The 20,643-nt window shown below is 42.7% G+C and overlaps 1 protein-coding gene across 4 annotated transcripts in view; it reads left to right on the top strand.

Annotated features, from left to right (window-relative positions):
• BFAR (bifunctional apoptosis regulator) overlaps nt 1-20,643 on the top strand; it is a 317,639-nt gene that overhangs the window by 279,187 nt on the left and 17,809 nt on the right. The gene's annotated exons all lie outside the window — the stretch shown is intronic.

Here is a 20,643-nt window from a genome sequence, read left to right as displayed (position 1 = left end):
TTGTAAATTTATTACACAACCCTCCTACGTCCACAATGCCAAAGGGTGTCAGTGGGCATATGTAAAGTTAAAGAGCGCCTGACACACATGCATAATTCACCTCAGTAACGACTCGAAAAAAAGGGGTGGAAGGGGATACAAGCAGAAAAAGGTAGGGATACGGTTATGTCAGATCTGGAAAAACCAGACTACATGATAAGAATGGCAAACAAATGTATTGGCACAAATCTTTTTAGACAAACAAATGTTATTTCTCTGCCACGGTCCCCCTAGGGAAAAATACCAGCAAAGCAGTGGGGCTGGTGTATAGTATATCCGCACTGCCAGGATGTTAGAAAAAGGAAGATTAAAAAAAGTAAATCATTCCAAATTATGGAAGGTCTTATTTTGCCAAAAAATCACTTGAAATGTAAAATTTCCACAAGGTGTAGTTCTAAAAATATTAGAATATAGTTTTGTACAAGGGCTAGTTCAGCTATTTTTGAATGGTATGAATGGAAGTGTTAATGTGAGTTCAAAAGGACAGAGTATCTAGCTGTTTTTAATTGTGTTCCAGGGAATGTTTTAAATTAAGCCATTTTTATGACTTGACCGGCGATAGACCCATCTATGTTCTTTCTCGAGTAAGCGGCTCTGCAAGTTTACAAGGCCTCTGTCAATCTGTTCAATGATCACCCATTGAAGGTCGTTTGTCGTGTGTCCAGTGGTCAGAAAATGGTCGGTCATTTTTGTAGTGTTGCACCTGCATTTAATGGTATTGCGATGGTCACAGATTTTCACTTTCATTTTTTGGTTTGTCATTCCTTATGTAGCACAATCCACAGGGGCAGGTGATGAGGTAGATCACATTGCAGGAATTAGTTTGTGTGTTTCCTTAGGTGTTGTCTTGCCGGGTTCCTGATTAAGTTTCTTTTCTGCCTTAGGCAGGTGACAAACACTGCAATTGCAACATAGAAAATGCCCTGTGACATTCGGTAGACCACATGAATTAAGAATTGTGTGGGTCTGTGGTTTCTGATTTTTTGGGAGTGTTAATAACTAGAATGTCCTTAAGACTTCTCGCCTTTCTGTAAGAGAACAATGGTTTTTCCCAGTGTAATTTTCCTGTTTGTAAAATCTTCCAGTGTTTTTGGATGATTTTTGATACCCGATCAGCCAATACCTTTGACTATGGAGGAACTGTAGTGATGTTGAAGATTTTAAGGAGCAAGCATCAGTCGTCTCCTCCAAACTGAGAGAATGTGGGTACCGGGTGAGGATTCTAAGGACCTCCCAAAAACGGGCTCGAAATCAGAACAGGGATGGCCTGTTTGAAGAGACATCAAGAACTGACACTACAATACCACTTACGTGTGTAACCATATATAGCACCATTTCCAATCGGGTATCAAAATTTATCCCAAAACACTTGAAAATTTTACACACATGAAAATTACACTGGGAAAAACCATTGATCTCTTACAAAAAAGCGAGAAGTCTTAAAGACAGTCTAGTATCAACATGCCCAAAATATCAGGAACCACAGACCAACACAGTTCTTAACGCATGGGGACTACCGAATGTCATAGGGCATTTTCCATGTGGCAATTGCAGTGTTTGTCACCTGACCAATGCAGAAAAGACACGTAATCTGGAACCCAGCAAGACATGGCACCTAAGGACACATACAAACTGTAATTCCTGCAAGGTGATCTACTGCATCACCTGCCCCTGTGGATTGCGTTACATTGGAATGACAAGCCGAAAAATAAAAGTGAGAATCTTTGAAAATCGCAGTAACATTAGATGCAGGCGCAACACTGCAAAAATGACTGACCATTTTCTGACCACTGGACACACAACCAACGACCTTCAATGGGTGGTCATTGAACAGATTGTCAACTTGCAGAGCTGCTTACTCGACAAAGAACAGAGGTGGGTCTATCGCCTGTCAACTCATAAAAATGGCTTGAATGACAACATTCCCTGGAACACAATTAACAACGGCTAGATACTCTGTCCTTCTGAACACACATTAACACTTCCATTCATACCATTCAAAAATAGCTGAACTAGCCCTTGTACAACACTACATATTAATATTTTTAGAACTAGACCTTGGGGAAATTTTACATTTCCAGTGATTTTTGGGCAAAATAGACCTCTTCCATTAGATGGAATGATTTGTCTTCCTTTTTCTAACATCCTGGCATTGCGGATATACTATACACCAGCCTCACTGCTTTACTGGTATTTTTACCTAGGGCGACCATGGCAGAAAAAGTTTTTTTTTTTTTTTCGGCCTAAAGATTTTTGTGTCACTATATTTGTTTCCCATTCTTATCATGTAGTCTGGTTTTTCCAGACCTGACATGACCGTATTCCTACCCTTTTCTGCTTGTAACCCCCCCCCCCATCTCTTCTTTTTTTTCAAGGCGTAAATGAGGTGAATTATGGACGTGTGTCAGGCGCTCCTACACTTTACATATGCCCACTGATACTGTTTGGCATTGTGGACGTAGGAGGGTTGTGTAATAAATTTACAACACTCGTCGTTCGTGGGTACACGGTCTAGTTTTATTTGCGCTCTCCTTCTTGGCTGTAATTTTGGCCTTTAGAAACTTCCACACGGCGTTTTTCGTCTAACGTCACTACGGATCATGACGTCAGACGCGACGCACATCATGCCAGGGCTGGTGTGTTCCGAGTTTCCCACATTTATCCAGCACAACTCGTTGTACGAGCACCGCCGGGATCCTGCGCTGGACCAGACTAGGTTCCCATGCGGACGGATCGCCTTGACGAAGTAAGCTGCCTTTGAGTTACCTTCTGGTTTATTTTGCAATCCATGCTCCACCCACCCCCCCCATTATTTTTGTGCAAACTACGGACCTTGCTCACCTTTTATCTTCCCAGTGTGTGACTACAGGTGTCTGCCCCCTACCGGGATCCATTAGTTTCTACTACTCCGGTACATGTTTTTGTGACCGTTTTCTCTGCCATAATGGGTCTCCTTGTTTTGGACCCAACACGTAAGGGTTTATCAGTTTGGGACAAGTAGTGCGTCCCCCCCCCCCCCCCCACCCCCCACCTTTGGTGGGTGCGGTGGCTCGCCTTTTTTGCCTTTAAGATGAGGCACACAATGTAATTTTACATGTGCACGTGATTCACTCTGTTAGGTCGAGCCTAGCGCAGTGCGCATGCGCTGCTCTAGGAGAGGACCTCTTGGAATAACTCCAGACTTCCAAGAGACTTCTCCGTGTGGGTCGGATTCCTCCCACACATTCCATTGGCCTTTCCGTGTGGCTTTCAAAAATGAAAGCACGCAAATGGCCAAAGGCGGGGGTATGTCCCTCCTTTTCTGAAAACGTTCACACCCATGGGTCTCGGGAGCGAGCAGAGTGAGCAGCGGCACCCAGTGTGCCAGCAGCATTCCAGGATCGGGTTACTAATTAACCCAGCACGGTCGCTTTCGCGACCGCGCTGGTCTGCGCTTGTTTTCTTTCAGGGTGACACGTCCTGGCAACTATAGCTAACGAATAACTCTCAAAATTCCTGTACCATGTATGTCACTTATTGTTTTATAACTAGAAAAAAAAATCAAGCAAGGTAACCGGGCTCACCACGTGGCGCGTCGCGCTATACAGAAACCATAAAAGTAAACAAGCATTGGCATAGCCAATACCATAAAGTCAACATTCCTAAAACAAACGAGCAAGCAAAATCACCAAAACTTAAGCTCATAAATGGTTTGTGTATCACTATCACCGTGAGGAACAACTTAAAAACCTTGCTTCAGGAAGCTGCTGCTCCTACAGTACAGTGGTGTGCCTTCCACTGTAACAACCAAAAAGCAAGCACCAGGTGAGACTTGCCGTGCAGATAAAGACGAATAAAAGCGGTGTGCCTCTCACCGTGGCAGCAGACAACAAAGTAAAACAAGATGGAAAACTACCTGCAGTACATGAAGCGTGATTATGCAGGGAAATAGAGCTTGTGTCTACTGGGTAACGCGACACAAACTTAGCGTGTGATTCCCTTCATGGATCGCAACTACGAAACGATGAAGGCAGGAAAAAAAAAAGAAGGAGTTCTGCTGCGCGGGAGCCCACACGATGAAAAAACACCAGTAAGAGCATTCTTTAAAGTGCACAGCAGCCATTAGCTTCCCCAATGCATCCAATGTAACGTATTCACACTGAGCGTATTATTCCAAACAGTACCACTCAGATTGAGTAAAAAAACACTTTACAATCAAAAGCAGCCACAACCAAAATGGCTAACCACTTCTAAGGTCCCAAAGGTGAGACCTATTGGCTATGCAAATGCTTGTTTTTAACAGGTCTGCACTAATCTTTGTGTATATATATTTGCAGTAACTAATGATTACACTGGCTCTCTTCAGGACTTGTTTCTGAGAATCCACTGGAGTAGCCCTTTGGCCACACTCTGCACTATACATTGCCATGGAGTTATGGGAATGATGAAACAGATTTACTGAGGTCTATCAGCTTGCTGACTAGTTACAGTTCACTAATAAATGGAAATAACGCCTCGGGACAAATAATATAACATATACTTTGGTGAAAAGATAGATAAGTTATCTCTTCCACTGAGTTATATTCTTTTCTCAAAAAACTTATTTTATTGTATCCCACATAGACGTCAAAGGCAGTTCCAACAAAGAAGTAATATTACTTTTGGGTTGTGTATGTGTAAGTATATTTATTTTATACTTGACATCTTCCACACAATTATATAAAGACCATTCTTTTATATATATATATATACACAAACATTTACAATATTTACAATACTTACATACATAAAAGAAAAAACTGAACACATACATTTTTTTGTTTTGCACCTTTCCAAAAAATGCCCTATTTTTCAATTAGGATGCCTATAAAATTATTTTGATAAAGCATTCCTTTACATAGAAGATCACTCTTTAAGAGACGCTTCGAGATCTATTCTTACAACCTCCACCTTATTGAAGTACTCTTTACTATTTACTACAAAACAAAACCAAAATCACACGAGTGTCTTCAAAATCGTTGTCGACGCGTTTCAGCCAAATCAATTTTAGGCCTCATCAGGACTAGGGCAGTAGAGAATATAATTTCATAAAGTTCAACCTAAAGGAACAAATTAAATATTCCTTTTATCAGTATATACAAAAACACTTCTATTTATATTCACTTTGTACACACAGGAACATATCATACAAAAATAGAATTCCATTATATTACAAACTCTGAAGTGGCGGACCACAAAGAATAAAACACACCCAATTGTGTACTTCAACCACTTTTAACGTGTTCTACCTTACCGAGGAAGTGAGGTGTATCTAGTAAAGCCCTTTACCAACACCATTCTTCTTTAATTATATACCTTCCAAAAACTCATATGGCTCAATGCCAAAGGAAAAATATAATATACCTATTTTCTGCAAAAAAATTTATTCGAGATATACGGATGTTCTCTCTCTTTCTTTTCTCTAACTTAGAGCGCTAGAAACAAATGAATAATATGTTAAAATAATATCTTTATATTTGAATGTAATGATCCAAACATAACTGTTGAATATATTTACTTACTGATAAATGACATTGTTATTCATCATTTTTGTACCATGGAACCTTTTTATTTTCAGTAACTCTTTCAGCCAGATCGCTTTTACTCGTTTTCTGTAGCGAAAACAAAAACCAATAAATCCGGATGTAACTTGCCCCAAACGTTTGGCCGCAATCTCCAAGCTACTCCAAAAATAATCCATAATACTTCCTACCTTTCAATTCTCTATTTCCCCGCAATACAGTGCCTCGTCATATTTTTTTCGTTTTTTCAAGGGTGTACTTGGAATATCTTTAACTTCGCCTCTGTTAAAAAAGGAGGGATAGTAATTAATCTAAGCTCTTACTGCCTTACTTATATCTTTACCTAAAGGCTTCCGTTTAACATTTTCATACCTTAAACATCTCCGCTGGCCACGCTACTCACAATCCGTCTCTACACCGCGTACGTCAGAAATCACGTGATGCGGAAGTACGTATTTATGCGAAAAGCGCAAGCCATAAAAACAATAAAAGGACCTCGTTTTTACATATTTAACCAAACGCAAAGAAAGACTAATGGTTTTTAAGGAACCCGTTTTCGGAAAAACAGACTTGCGGGGTATTTCGTATTCTAGTTTGTGTAGTACTACATAATCTAGTCTATTCATGTAATTGAGGCAAACTAACGTCCTCAGTCAAATATATTAAACGCTATTTAATACCAAATAATATATACAAAAAAATAAATTAAAAGCACCTTATAACCCAATGTGATCCCGCCACTCCTTACAATCTTCACATCTGCAATGAGTTTTTTGTGATCTATTGGAAACCAAGTTTGTAGGGATTAAAGTCCAAGAAACATGTAAAAAGCTGTATGTACGCATTTCAATGACTCACACCTACTCTAATGGTGGCCCAATTACTGCAATAATGCCCAAATTTCATCTTTATCATTAAGGCCCAATGTTTACATTTGATCCTCGATTTATGCTGCAGTATGAGTTTCTTTATGGGTTGTGTCGTCTGTCCTATGTAATATTTATTACATGGGCACTTTACGCAATATATTGCGTTTTTAGAGTTACAATTGGAAAAAATCTTTTGACAATGTGTCTGACCATTGATGTCCAATTGTTTGGAATCTTCCGTTAAATAGCATGCCAAACAATTTTGGCATCGAAAATGGCCTACCACAGGTGGCAAATTAAGAAGGCTCCTCAAATCCTTTTTAGGTAGTTCGGTCTGTCTTGCGGCTCTCACAAGTTGTTGCCGGATATTTTTACCTTTTTTAAACGCAAAAAGGGGTTTCGGAATTCCTAAAAGTTCAATTAATTTCCATTTTTTTGGGATAATTTTCTTGACTTTATTTGCTTTTGGATCATAAGTTAGTACACATGTCAGTGGAGTATTCTTATCTTGTACTTTCGGGATAAGTAAGACTTCTCTTGGAGTATACCATGCTCTTTTAAGCGCACCTTTCACTAGTTCTTTTGGATACCCTCGTGCTATAAGTTTGTCTTTAAGTATCTCAGCATTAGTGAAATAGTCGGTTTTATTTGTACAGTTCCTCCTTACGTGAAGAAATTGCCCGTATGGCAAATTTTCTTTTAGCGTACGCGGGTGGCTACTCGTAAAATGTAAACGGGTATTACGGTCTGTAGGCTTCGTATACAGACAAACCCCTAGTATTTCATTCTCTTGTTGGATAAACACATCTAGAAAGTTTATCTTTACGTGATCGACACACTTTGTAAAGTTAAATTTAGCAGTTCTTGAATTTAACCAGTTATGGAAGTCTGTTAATTGTGTGTCATCTCTATCCCAAATCATGAAGATACCGTCTATATAGCGACACCAAAAACAAACATGTATTTTAAATGGATTGGTGTCGCTATATATCCATCTCTTTTCGAATTCTGCCATAACCAGACTTGCTATTTCTGGTGAGAAGCTACAACCCATTGCCACTCCTGATACTTGGAGGTATAGATATTCTTTAAAATTAAAGAAATTATTTTTTAGGCACAGAGTTGCTAAAGCTATTATAAACTCCGTGGGAACTTGGTGGGGGCGATCTTTTTCATCCAATTTATATTTCATGACTGCCAATGCCTCATCCTGAGGTATATTAGTATACAAGGATTAGATATCGAAGGATACCCAAAGTTGTTTTTCTTTATTGTAAGGTAACCCTTCAACCTCCGATATCAAATCCATTGTATCTCTCACCTAAGATGGAGTCTCTTTTACCAAAGGAATCAAGAAAGTATCGATATACTTAGCTAGTGGTTCTAAAATTGATCCACATGCAGACACTATGGGTCTGCCTGGTGGATCTATCAATGTTTTATGTACCTTTGGCAAAACATATATATTAGGTACCTTAGTTTTGTCACTATTAAGGAAATCGAATTCATTTTTGCAAAGCCAACCACCTTCTAAACCTTCCTTGGTGATCTCTAAGATCTCAGATTTTAACTCGGGTGTGGGATTGGTTTCGAGTAATCTATAATGCAAGGGATTTGACAGTTGGCGTATAACTTCTTGGTCGTATTTATCTGTGTCCCAAAGGACGATCCCTCCCCCTTTGTCAGCCGGCTTGATTATTATAGCCGGATTGTTGGATAAATCTTTTGGGGCTTGAATTTCTTGCTTGTTACAATTAGCATTATAAAAGATTTTCTTTTTTTGTAATGCATCTAGCTCACGTAAGATTTGTTCTTCAAATATCAAGATTTCAGTTGGTAATAGTATACTTTCCTGGAATAAACTTGGATTTATTTCTTAAACCACTTATATTGATTTGTTCACTTTTTTCTCTTTCTAAGAAAAAAGATTTCAGCCTGACTTTTCTCAAGAAGTGTAAGATTTCAGTTTTTGTGTCTACAGGATTTTGTAAAGCCGTAGGGACAAATGATAACCCTTTATTTAGTACCGACAGTTCCATTTGAGTCGGAGTATATTTTGATAGATTATAAATAGGTATAGTCTCTAATCTATCTGGCATCCGAATATTATTTACATTCAGCGCCTGTATGTTTTCTTCCGGGTTCTGAAGGTCTCTGAATCTTGATTTTGATACTGTTCCGGGGTCTGGTATTGGCCCTGCTGTTGATACTGGCCTACTTGTGTATTGTAGCTTCTCCATCATGCTCCTCCTCCTCTGCCTCGATACCTGCCTCTGCCAAAAAAAGGTTGGGATCTAGGATACTGTGGGTATGGATGATAGTTATTGTATGACCCTTGGTCAGAATCTGAAGAGGTGTCTGAAAAGGTGATAAATGTATTTCGCGACCTACCTCTATATTGCAAATTTAATGAACTTGGGTTATTGTTCTGATAAAAGTCTTCTTTCAAATAAGGGTATATCTCCTCTAATTTAAAGTTTTTTATATCCCTTGCTACTTTTGTGGTTTTTTGATTTGTAGTATGTACTTTGAAATCTGCAATTGTTTTTTCAACTGATTCTAATAAAGCTTTAGAATCTTTAATGGTGGTATCCCCTAAGATTTCTTGTTCCAATGCCTGAATTTCTTTGAGTTCTTCCTCATTCAGTCTAAGGGTGGTTTCTATTGATAATGCCATCCAATCCCTTGAACATTTTGTTCCCACTCCACCGAATTTGCCCAAGTAGGCTTTGTCTGTAATGAGAATTACTGGGATATTTCTAGTTACAGTTCAGGCACCTACTTATGGCACATTTACTGTGCACCATTTCTATATTTTGCTTTGTTTTACAGATTTAAACTTGTCAGTGTGAACCGGAAGTACGGCATTACCCCCGTACTCACAGCACACCTTAGTGTGTGTGCTGATATCTCACGAGGCCTTCTAACTTGGCCTCACTTCACCCTTTGGTCCTGAAGAAAGCCTGTTTAAGTTTCATAGACAGGCTGAAACATGTAGACCCCCCCACTAGGATATTATAGATCAAGTTAGTCTTAACAATATCCAACGTTGACTTTTTAACTTTGCCCTGGGACCTTATTAATAAAGCAGTTTTACTTTGAAGGAGGATCCTAGAGTTGCACTCGGCCGCCCAGGTGGGAACCCGATGATGAAGCATGCCACCAACTAGGGTGGTGGGTGAGGGTTCTTTTTAAAAATCGAATGTTTTTTTCCTGATTCCCTGGCACTCTGATGTAATGAGTCTGGATTCCCTTGCAGGGTTTGTCCCTATTGTTCTTTGTAATATAGGCAGTACACGAAGAAATAAGCTAAAAATTATTAGATACTATGTATGGATCATTATATCAAAAAGTGGTAAGTATAGATATGAAAACGTTAAAAAAATAAATATCACATATCACTATAGTGTCTCTTTGTAACACAGTCCTTGGACACTTCCTCTTAGTGTCACTAATTTAGACGCATATGGTGTGCAGTCATCTGCTTTTTCTCATGGTCCGCAGTCATCTTGTTTAGGGGCGGTTTCTCATACCTTCCCTGCAGTGTTCTCTGTAATCTATTTTCCTGCAAGTGCAAACCATCACCTTTCTAAGAGACTTTATTGTCAATCTTCACTCAGAAGCATCAATTGGTATCACTGTTTCGATGACACAAGGCGATGGGCCTTCAGCTAGGCTGTCTGCAGTTGTCTGGCTCCCCCTTTGCTGATGTTTGACACTGTCCGTCAGGTGCTCATTAGTTGTTGGTGCCTCCTTTTCAGTTGTTAGTGCAGCTCTGCATCTCGGTCCATGAATCCATTCAGGACGACCTTCCACATTCACCGCTGTCATAGTTACCAGGAGCACGAGGTTTGGCCCATTCCACCTAGAAGTAAGAGAAACATCTTTCAATTTTTTCACCAGATCCATATCTCCAACGTTAAAGGGCTGTATGGGCTACGAGTTGGAATGGGGCAAAGCCTCACTTACCTAGAGATGATGGTGCCTCAAGACAGCTGATGATTGTTCAGCATAATCAGAAATCTTCTCATCCTTTCCTGTCAAGGTGCTCCAAACCTTCATTCAATTTCTGCAAAGTATCTATTATTTCTTTTGTGGTAGCGTTATTGGAAAAATACATTTTTGCTAACCTAGCAGGACCCGTTGAATCACGTATTGTTAGTTGATAGTAAGAATTATATGTCACCATGACAATGTTAGTAAATTGTAAACTATTAGCGACATACTCGTCCCATTTGCCCTGCCATGCCTCGCCGGAATGGCGGGAGTAAAGTATGTTCTATACCCATTCATATGGATGGGCTCCGTGAGCCATGTCTCTTGTAGACAAATAATCTGGAAATCATCTACAATCTCTAGCCATTCTGGGTTTTGTCTTTTGCTCCACAGACCTGCCATGTTCCAAAACATACATCCAAGAAGTTCAGAGTTAACTTGAGTTGTGTTTGTTATTGTCCATCGGGGGAACTGACATATTGCTACTAGCTGGTTGGGGTATTCAGTCTTCGGTCAGCGTTGTTCCCTCACTCATTGTCTGGGAGGTGTTCTCGTCATCAAAGCATTCTGTAGAGGAAGTTCTCATAGTGTCTTCCTCACTGTCTATACAAGCCTCCCCATTAAGTCAGTCCAGCCCATCCAGAGTTGATAGACAATGAAAATGATTGTAAGTGGGGACTAGATAGTTTGTCAAAGATAGCCCGTTATCTAATGTCATTAATTAAATGTGCAGGTTGGTAGAAATAATCCAGAGGGAGGGAGGGAATAGCACTTAGACATTGGTGGCCCCAGTCCTACTCAGAACTTTCTTCACCAGCTGTGCCGTTTTAAAAGACAGAACTACACAATCCCCACTCTGGTATGTTATTCCCTTTCCCCTCGCATTTAAATCACCTTACCATCTTGAAATTGTTAAATAGATGTTAAGTTAAACCTGATCTAATGCCCAGCCAGTTTATGGACTTATTTCTTAGTGAATTCCAGTTATCTGTACTGTTGGTAGATAAGGGAGGAACATTAGGACTATCACATATGGAGTTGCGGCCGGTGGATGATCCAAATGATCCGTTATGTGTTCTGTGAGTTCTCCGGGTTGGTCATCAGTGGCTGGAGTGACTGCAGCAGATCCAAGATGCCTGTTGCCTCTCGCCCCAAAACAAGACATACCTGGTTTCAAACTCTCAACACCCCTCATTCTATCATTTTGGATGCCTGCATAACTAAGGGCACATATGTTTAATACTGCTGGTGTAGTGTTCTTGGTTACAATCTTGGTCGAGGCCTCGATTGTAGACCGACAGGTCATATTATGTAATGCATTTGGCGTTTGTCCAGTTAAAAGAATATTCAAAACGTCCAGGCAAGAATGAGTTCTTGTTTCTACTTTCGTTAATCGGATATATATAGACCCCAGTGTGTTATTCACTTGCTGATCAAGAAGTCTAAGTGCCTCTGCTAGAGCATCTAGTTTTCTATCAATTGTATTATTGGAGTCCAAGTTAGTCTTTACCAGGGTTGTTACTATTTGGTGCAGGCCCAGGGTTTGGCTATTTACTCGCATATCCTGCATTGTATCCTTGCTAGGGTGAGTACCTACGGGATGATTTTGGGGCTTTCTGACCCATTTAGGTGACGGTGTATAAGATTTAGATGGAGAAATTGTTTCAGGGATATATTGAATACATCCGTTTTCCCCGTTAGCCCCATTCTTATCAATCTCCGTTCTTAGTTCTTGCCTTAACCTTTACTTGCAGGATTCTCTGACCCATTGATAAGGGCATGGGACATTAGTTCTGTGGTCGTTACACAATCACCATTTGTTAACAATGATTCTTCAACAGTTGATATTTGCTTATCGATTGCTCCCATGGCGCCTATAAAATACTTAAAAGAGATGGTTGGGAGTTATCTGGAGACTGAAGCTTCCCAGCAGTGGCAGGGGGCTTCTTGCCCATGCTCAAGGAATATTCTGGTAGAGGGAAAAATTGCTCCAACAATGCCAAAAATGGCAACCACTCGAGATGAGTCAAGACAATAAGGTAAGGAGACACTGCATAAGTTATTACAAATTTAATTTCCAGATAGTTACGCCTCCTCCCAGATATCACAAACCCCTGTCAATCAATGATCGGTAAACAATAGTGATCAATGTTCAGGATGTGTTCTCCTCCCTTGGCCTGTCAAGTAGTCAAAACATCAAATACACAATTAACTAGTCTTTGTAAACTCCACCTTCAGTCTTTCTTTTTCTCTATTACGATAAAAAGAAAATTCAACTGTGGGATGATGGATGCGAGTCTAACAATAAGTCCCTCGCGAGTAGTCCCACAAATGGTCCCAAAGCACGTAACAAAAATAGAAGTCACAGAGGAAGAGTGGAGAGAAGTGGAGAAAAGAGCCTTGCTTTTAACGGTGCCGGCATCTTTGGAATGAGCCGTCCCGTTCTCCCCCAGACTTTAGCGGGCACCAGCAAATAGACAGCTCCTTGCAAACTGGTGAATCCAGCTTGCTGCAAAATTGCTACGCGTTGACCGTGAGCAGTCTTCCCCTGCTGGCAAGGCTGGCTTGGGGCAGATCTATGATGGTGCCTATTTTTTCACCCTCAAGGGGGATGGCCCCATCTTCTCCTGTTTCTGACAAGAGCAGGACAGGCCCACCCTTGGCCTGGTATTAGCCTGGGCGCGGCACACACCGCGGGAGTTGTCAGGTGCTTAAATGCAGCACTGGCCGGGATTGACGTTGGCCCCTTATCAGGGCAATGGCCTCTGGGGCTTTCAGTCCTCCACAGAGCTGATCTGGTTTCAGCATGTCCCGCGGGAGTTGTCAGGTGCTTAAATGCAGCGCCAACAGGGATTGACGTTGGCCCCTCCCCGGGACAATGGCATCTGGGGCTTTGACTCCTCCACAGAGCGGGTCTGGTTTCAGCGGGTCTTCTCATCCGCCCACAGCAGTGCTGGCGGGTCTTCTCATCCGCCCACAGCAGTGCTGCTTGGAGTGCTGTAAGAGGCACCTTCATCTCCACTAACATAGGCCACCCCATCAGTACTTTGTGTGCTGAGCAAAGTTGTTCTAGATGGTGTTTCTTTAATGATATGCAACACCATAGGCAGAGCATCAGTCCATTTACGATCTGTTGCTTCAGTGGCCTTTGCCAACCTGTTCTTAATAGTGGATTTCATCCATTCCACCTGGCCCGAATTCTGCCAGTGGTAAGGAGCATGCAGTTTTTACTCAGTTCCCAAACACTTGCATCTCTTTTTCACTACTGCAGCCAAAAACACACCATTAAAGTCACTATTTATGCTTTGATGGACACCAAACTTGGGGATTAAATCTTTCATCAGGCATGCACACCTGTTGCAGCATCATTCTTCCTTGTGGGAAACACCTCCACCCCCTTTGAAAACTGATCCACACATACTAGCAAGTATTTCACACCCTTCACAGGGGACATATAAGCAAAATCAATCTGAATGTTGAAGAAACCCAGCGGTTCCGGCAAATGATCATGTGTAGCAGGGGGCCGGCCTTTACGGTGTTGGTCACAAACAAGACATTGTGAGCAAAACTGTACAGTAAAGGCCTGGTGCAGACCACTCTTGACTAATACAAGAATTCAGCCCTCCTTTTGACATGTGTGTTGGTCCATGTGCAAGCCTTGTAAGGGTGAGGAATATGCTGTGTGGTGCCACAGGCCTCCCATTGCAGTGGATCCACAGTCCTTCATTTTTCTCACATCTGGCATCAGTTCACTCTCTCTCCTCATCTGGTGTTGCAGACCGTTGTGCTTCCTTAACATCAGCTTGAAACAACTGTCTGTATGGGTAAACGGACATTACAATGAAATTTTGACAACTAATACCATTACACCGCATGCCAACACAGCGCATCTACCATTACTCCTCAGTGTCATTACAACGCATGGCATTACAACGCATATGCATTTACCACGCATGCCTTTACAACGAATTTCGTTGTAAAGGCATGAATGGTAAAGGCATATGTATTTTACATGTACGTATAAGGGGGTGGGTTTGGGTTTTAGGGTAGAGTATAGGTTTTGGGGTGCAGGGTACATTTGGGGTTGAGGGTGGGTTTGGGTTTTGGGGGTGCCCAGGGTAATTTTAGGGGTCAGGTTTTGTTTGGGTTTTGGGGTGCCCAGGATAATTTTAGGGTTCAGGGTGGTTTTGGGGTGCAAGGGTATTTTTAAGGGTTGCGGGTGGGTTTGGGTTTTGGGGATGACCATGGTAATTTTAGTGTTCAGGGTTTGGAGTGTAGGGGTATTTTTAGGGCTCAGGGAGGGTTTGGGGTGCTCAGGGTAATATTAGGGTTAAGGGTGGTTTTGGTTTTGAGATGGCCAGGGTCATTTTAGGGTTCAAGGTTTGTTTGGGTTTTGGGGTGTAGGGGTATTTTTAGGGTTCAAGGTGGGTTTGGGTTTTGGGGTGCTCAGGGTAATTTTAGGGTTAAGGATGGTTTGGGTTTTGAGATGCCCAGGGTACTTTTACGGTTGCGGGTGCGTTTGAGGGTGCCCTGGGTGTTTTAGGGTGGCCCGTATATTTTTAGGGTTGAGTTTGGGTTTTGGGGTGCAAGGGTATTTTTAGGGTTGAGGGTGGGTTTGGGTTTTGGGATGTCCAGGGTAATTTTAGGGTTCAGGCTTTGTTTGGGTTTTGGGGTGCCCAGGATATTTTTAGGGTCCGGAGTGGGTTTGGGTTTTGGGGTGCAGGGGTATTTTCAGAGTCGGTTTGGGGTGTAAGGGTTATTTTAGGGTTTTGGGGTTCCCAGGGTGATTTTAGGGTTCAGGGTTTGTTTGGGTTGTAGGGGTATTTTAAGGGTGGGTTTGGGTTTTGGGGTGCCCAGGGTAAATTTAGGGGGTATGGGTATTGGGGTGGTAAGGGTCATTTTAGAAGTTTAGTAGTGTAGTTATTGGGGTACAAAGAGAATTTTGGGAGGGTTAGGGGGTATTTTAAAAAAAAATATATATATATATCTATATATTCAACGAGTAGCTCGGAATCTACTGGTAGCTTGCCAGTACCTTCAAAGTAGCTCTCTGAGGTGAAGTCAAGTCCAGTATCAATTTCAGAATAGGTGCCTATTAAAGAAGGCAGCACTGATCATCTCAAGACCCTAAGAGTGACAGCCAGCCAAATTTACCACAGTAACTCATGGTATATACAGAGGATATACTCATATATCCTCTGCAGGCGGGTCTTCCTCAGGGGCTGTATCCTGACTGTATCTCACCCTAGGTTGCCTTCCCTCCCCATCTCCCGTCCTGAGGAAGACCCTCCTGCAGAGGATATAAATTACCCTCATTGAACTAGGGTCGAAATGTTGACACTCTCCCCCAGTGGGCCTGTACCTGATATCATCCCAGCCCTGCCTTTTCACAGATGAATGTTCTCTGTGCGTCATCAGAAAAACATGAAATTAATATTTGTAAATCCATAAGGGACAGGTCTATCTGTAAAACTGGTGCCACTTTGAATCACGAGCAGTTTTACTAAGGATACCAGAATGTGTACTTCATTGGTTATTGAATTTGCCTTTTGGATTACCCTCCTTTACATCTGTCCTACCCCACGAGCACTTTCCTTTTTCACACTCCCCTTAGAGCAGCCTCTTTCTCTATTTGAAGCATTGAATATGGTGATCTGTTATAAAAGTAACTAAATAATAAACAGTCACTATTGGAGCGATATTTTGTGTCTTTTGAGGATATACTTGTTTGTATTGTAAAGAAAATGGTGGTACATTAATGATACAGTGCTAATTCTATATGTACCGGATGCCCTTTGACTAATGAATGTTTTTCATAAGTGAATTGTAGCTTTAAAGAAGCCTAGGGCCATTGTTTCCTATACCAATGGTGAGCATCCATGGCATATGACTGTAATACCTGGGAATTCAAAGTAGTCTGTCCATATGAGGCATTTGTACATGGGAGTACATGATGATAATGACAAGCTGATGTTTTGAGACTGTATTTCTCAAAAACTGAAAACTGATATTTTAAACTAAAGGCAGTTTTAGTTTTCAAAAATGGTGTTTCTTCTGGAAAATTTAGTTTGTTTGCCCACAGTGGAAAGTAGTATTAGATATAAAAATTTGCATTTTCAGAAACTGGTGAATGATAATTCAAGCTGAGCTGGAGAGAGTACTGCTGTGCTTATGTCCTTTGTGCCACTGGGCATGTCAAGATTTGAATGTTACTTCGTAAGTCAAGGGGAGGCATTTAATATTGAAGAACTTTTTCCCAGCATTTCTGCTGGTAACCGCACTTGGTATACTTGGGTGGTAACTACTGAATATCTTGCTTTGGGTGGTCATAGTGTAGTCACTATTTTACATGGAAAAAATTTGCCAGTAGCTCGGGAAGACTTTCCTTGAGCAGAAGTAGCTCTCACTACAGAAAAGATTGGAGACCCCTGATATATATATATATATATATATATATATATATCTCTTGAGACACTCCCCTGCGTGTATACCGCCACCTGCCTCGAGAGTCGCGTCGTCACTCCGGACCCCAAAGGAGTAGGTCCCGTATTATTTTCTCCACAATACCTTTATATTGCCAAAGGATAACGACAACGCCTTGTGTAGCTGGCTAAAAATCACTTTATTTCAGCCTCCTTTGACGCGTTTCAGCTCACTTTGCAGCCTTGCTCACCGATAAATATTGGTGAGCAAGGCTGTAAAGTCAGCTGAAACGCGTTCGAAGGAGCCCGAAATAAAGTGATTTTTAGCCAGCTACACAAGGCGTTGTTGTTATCCTTTGGCAATATAAAGGTATCGTGGAGAAAATATATATATATGTGTGTGTGTGTGTGTGTGTAAGTATGTATGTATATATATTATCTACTGGCGGTCGCCAGTAGATAATTATAGTTAGGACCACGCTTCCATAGGAAAAAGCATTTTTTCATGGGCTTATAACTCTGGCGTCGTTTGATGAATCTTTATGAATTTTTCCAAAAAGTTTTTCTTTTTTGATCAGCTCCTATCTTGAACGTTTGGGGGTGATTGGTCAAGGAGGGGCTGAGAAAAAAGGGGGGTCCCAAAACGTGTTTTCTCAATGCATTTTCCATAGGAAACTTTAGACAAGGCTACAGGTCAAACTGCTGAACGGAATTACACCAAATTTGGCAGGGGCAAAGGTCTTGGTCCAGAAAGAACGCTTTTGTTGAAATGGTGTAAATCCGTTCAGTAGTTTTTAAGATATTAAAGGAAAAAAATATATATATATCTGGGCGGAGCCTAACTCCAGAGCACAAGCTTGCCTCTGATTGGCTGCTAACTCTTCAAACCAGGAAGTGTCCTCTGATTGGCTGCTATCACTTCAAACCAGGAAGTGTTAGCAGCCATCTTGTGCCTCGCATCGAGTGAAAATATAAAACAAAGGTGCCGGGGGCAATTTAATATACCGGAGCTCTGTCTGTGCGAGATACCCCTTTCACACTCCCTCTGCCCACATCACCAGCTCGCAGCTATGCCTTTAGAAGGCAGTCCGTCGGCTCGCAGCTCTCTACCATTGCGAGCTAGTACGCTGCTGTGCCTCTTTGCGAGCGTACGCGCCACATTTGGCAGGGAGAAAGGTTGTGGTCCAGAAAGCACGCTTTTGTTTAAATGGGGTAAATCCGTTCAGTAGTTTTTGAGAAATATCATATTGTTCAGATATCGATATTTGAGAATTCTGACATCTGATTGGTTGAGGCGTTACAAGCACAAGCTTACAGGTCATTGGCTGCGAACTGTTGAGATTGGGAAGTGTTGGCAGCCATTTTGTGATTCAGTCCGTCAGCTCGTATCTCTCCGTAGTTCTACCTCTGCGAGGCAATACTGAAAATATACCGGAGCTCTGTGTGTGCGAGATTCCCATTTCACGCTCCCTCTCCCCACATCACCACTTCACAGCTATGCCTTTAGAAGCCAGTCCGTCGGCTCGCAGCTCTCTACCTTTGCGAGCTAGTACGCTGCTGTGCCTCCACCTCTGCGAGCTAGTACACTGCTGTTCCTTTGCGAGCGGACGGCCTGTAGTTCTCCCTCTGCGAGTCGAGCCCACGGGCTGCAGCTGTCCCTCTGCGAGCCTGGGTGTGAACTGTTGACAAGTCACACTTATGAGCACTGAAAAGGCATTTGGTGATTCAGGCCGTCAGCTCGCATCTGTCCGAGGCAACTCTGAAAACATACAGGAGCTCTGTCTGTGCGAGATACCCCTTTCACGCTGCCTCTCCCCACATCAGCAGGTAATGCACCCTCTTCCCACATCACCAGCATACCCCCAACAACCTTCTTGGGCCCGCAATTCTCCCTCTGCGAGCCACCGGTCGGCTCGCAGCTCTTGGGGTGTGACTTCTCGGGCCCCCAGTTGTATCTGTGAGGCCAAGACTGGAAATATACCGCAGGTCTCTCTCTGCGAGATACCCCCTTCATGCTCCCTCTCCCCACATCACTGTTCCTCAGCTATCCCTTTGGAAGACGACGGCCCGCACCTTTCCCTATACCTTTCGGCCCGCAGCCGTTCCTCTGTGAGCTGGCCCGCAGCTCTCCCTCTGCGAACTGATGGGCCGCGGCTCTCCCTCTACGAGCCAGCCAGTTGGCTCACAGTTCTTCATCTACGAGCCAGCCTGCCGGCTCGCAAGTTTCTGAGAACAGATGCAATGGAGCCAACGATCATGCAGGTCAGACACCCAACACTGCTCCGACACCCCCCAGCAGCAGCTCCTTGTCCGCCATCCCCCCTCACCCTCACCCCCACCCCCCACAAACAAATGTGACAGTCACGTTAGGGAATCTGGAACTTAAAAAATTGGCTAATGTCGTACAATTATTAATAAGAACATGCTTGTGAGGTTGGACAAATAAGAATCTTAGTCATGTATGGATTTACATATAAAACATTTTATTTAAACAAAAGAACAAAATAAAAGTAGGTACAGGTATGGCGTGTCATCCCTCGACAATTTGTGAATCACAGCCTGCAAGACAAAAAGAAAGATAAGATGGTGCGTCATGCGTCCAGCAAAGGGGAGAGCGAGAGAAAGAGTGAGAGAGAGGAAGAGAGAGAGAGAGGAAGAGAGAGAGAAAGAAAGAGTGAGAGAGAGAGAGAGGAAGAAAGAGAAAGAGAGTGAGAGAGGAAGACAGAGAAAGAGAGAGTGAGATACAAGGAAGAGAGAAAGAGAGAAATCGTGTGTGAGAGAGAGGAAGAGAGAAAGAGAGAGGGAGAGAAAGAAAATATGAGAGAGAGGAAGAGAAGAGAAGAGAAAAAGAGGAAGTGTGTGAGAGAGAGAAAGGAAGAGATGGAGAGGGAGTGTTGACACTGTGGAGAAAATCTTCACAGCGCACCTTTCTGCCACCGGTGTGTCTCCAACCACGTGCAGGGATATAATGTAGCCCTCAAGTTTAGTCATCTGAAACATAGTATAGAAACAGTAATGGCAGAGTACATACAACTGCACACGCGTAATTCTCTGTTTCGCCCCTGCGCACTCAGGTGCTGCACCCCATCGACTCCCGTCACCCAGAGGTGTCTGTCCGGCCTGCGCACTCAGCATGTTGCACACCATCGACTCCTGCCGCCCAGAAAAGTCTGCCCGCGTCTGCGCACCCAGGCTGATGTACCCTATCCACTCCCACTGCCCAGAGGTGTCTGCCCGCTGCTGTGCATCCAGGCTGCTGCACCCCATCCACTCCCAGTGCCCGGAGGTGTCTGTCTGCTCTTGTGCACCCAGGCTGCTGCACACTATCCACTCCCACAGCCCAGAGGTGATTGCCCGCTGCTGCGCAAACAAGCCTCTCTGCTCACCTTCCGCCACCGGGGTGTGTGTAAGAGGGTGCACCACGTGCCGAAGCAACCTTCTCAGGCGGTGCGGACACGCGGTAAAGCAGAACTCACAATTCAGACTGGGTGTTGATTGTCAGGATGGCCACGCATCATCGCAGGCTGTACATGCGTTCAGCTCTGGTGGCACTGAGTGGCGGGAGTTCCGTGTTGGGGGATGGGGGGGGACGTCAATCCGTGAATCGCAGCCTGTTAGACAAAAAGCAAGATAAGATTGTGCGAGAGAGAGAGATGGGAAAGAGGAAGAGAGAAACAGAGGAAGAGTGAGAGAGAGAGAGAGAGAGAGAGAGTGAGAGAGGAAGAGAAAGGTAAGGTAATGTATTTGTACATGATTAATGAAAATCTTTACTAAACA

This window comes from Triturus cristatus, chromosome 10, assembly GCF_964204655.1.
Source record: "Triturus cristatus chromosome 10, aTriCri1.1, whole genome shotgun sequence".
Classification (NCBI taxonomy): Eukaryota; Metazoa; Chordata; class Amphibia; order Caudata; family Salamandridae; genus Triturus; species Triturus cristatus.
This window is presented reverse-complemented; position numbering and strand designations above follow the sequence as displayed.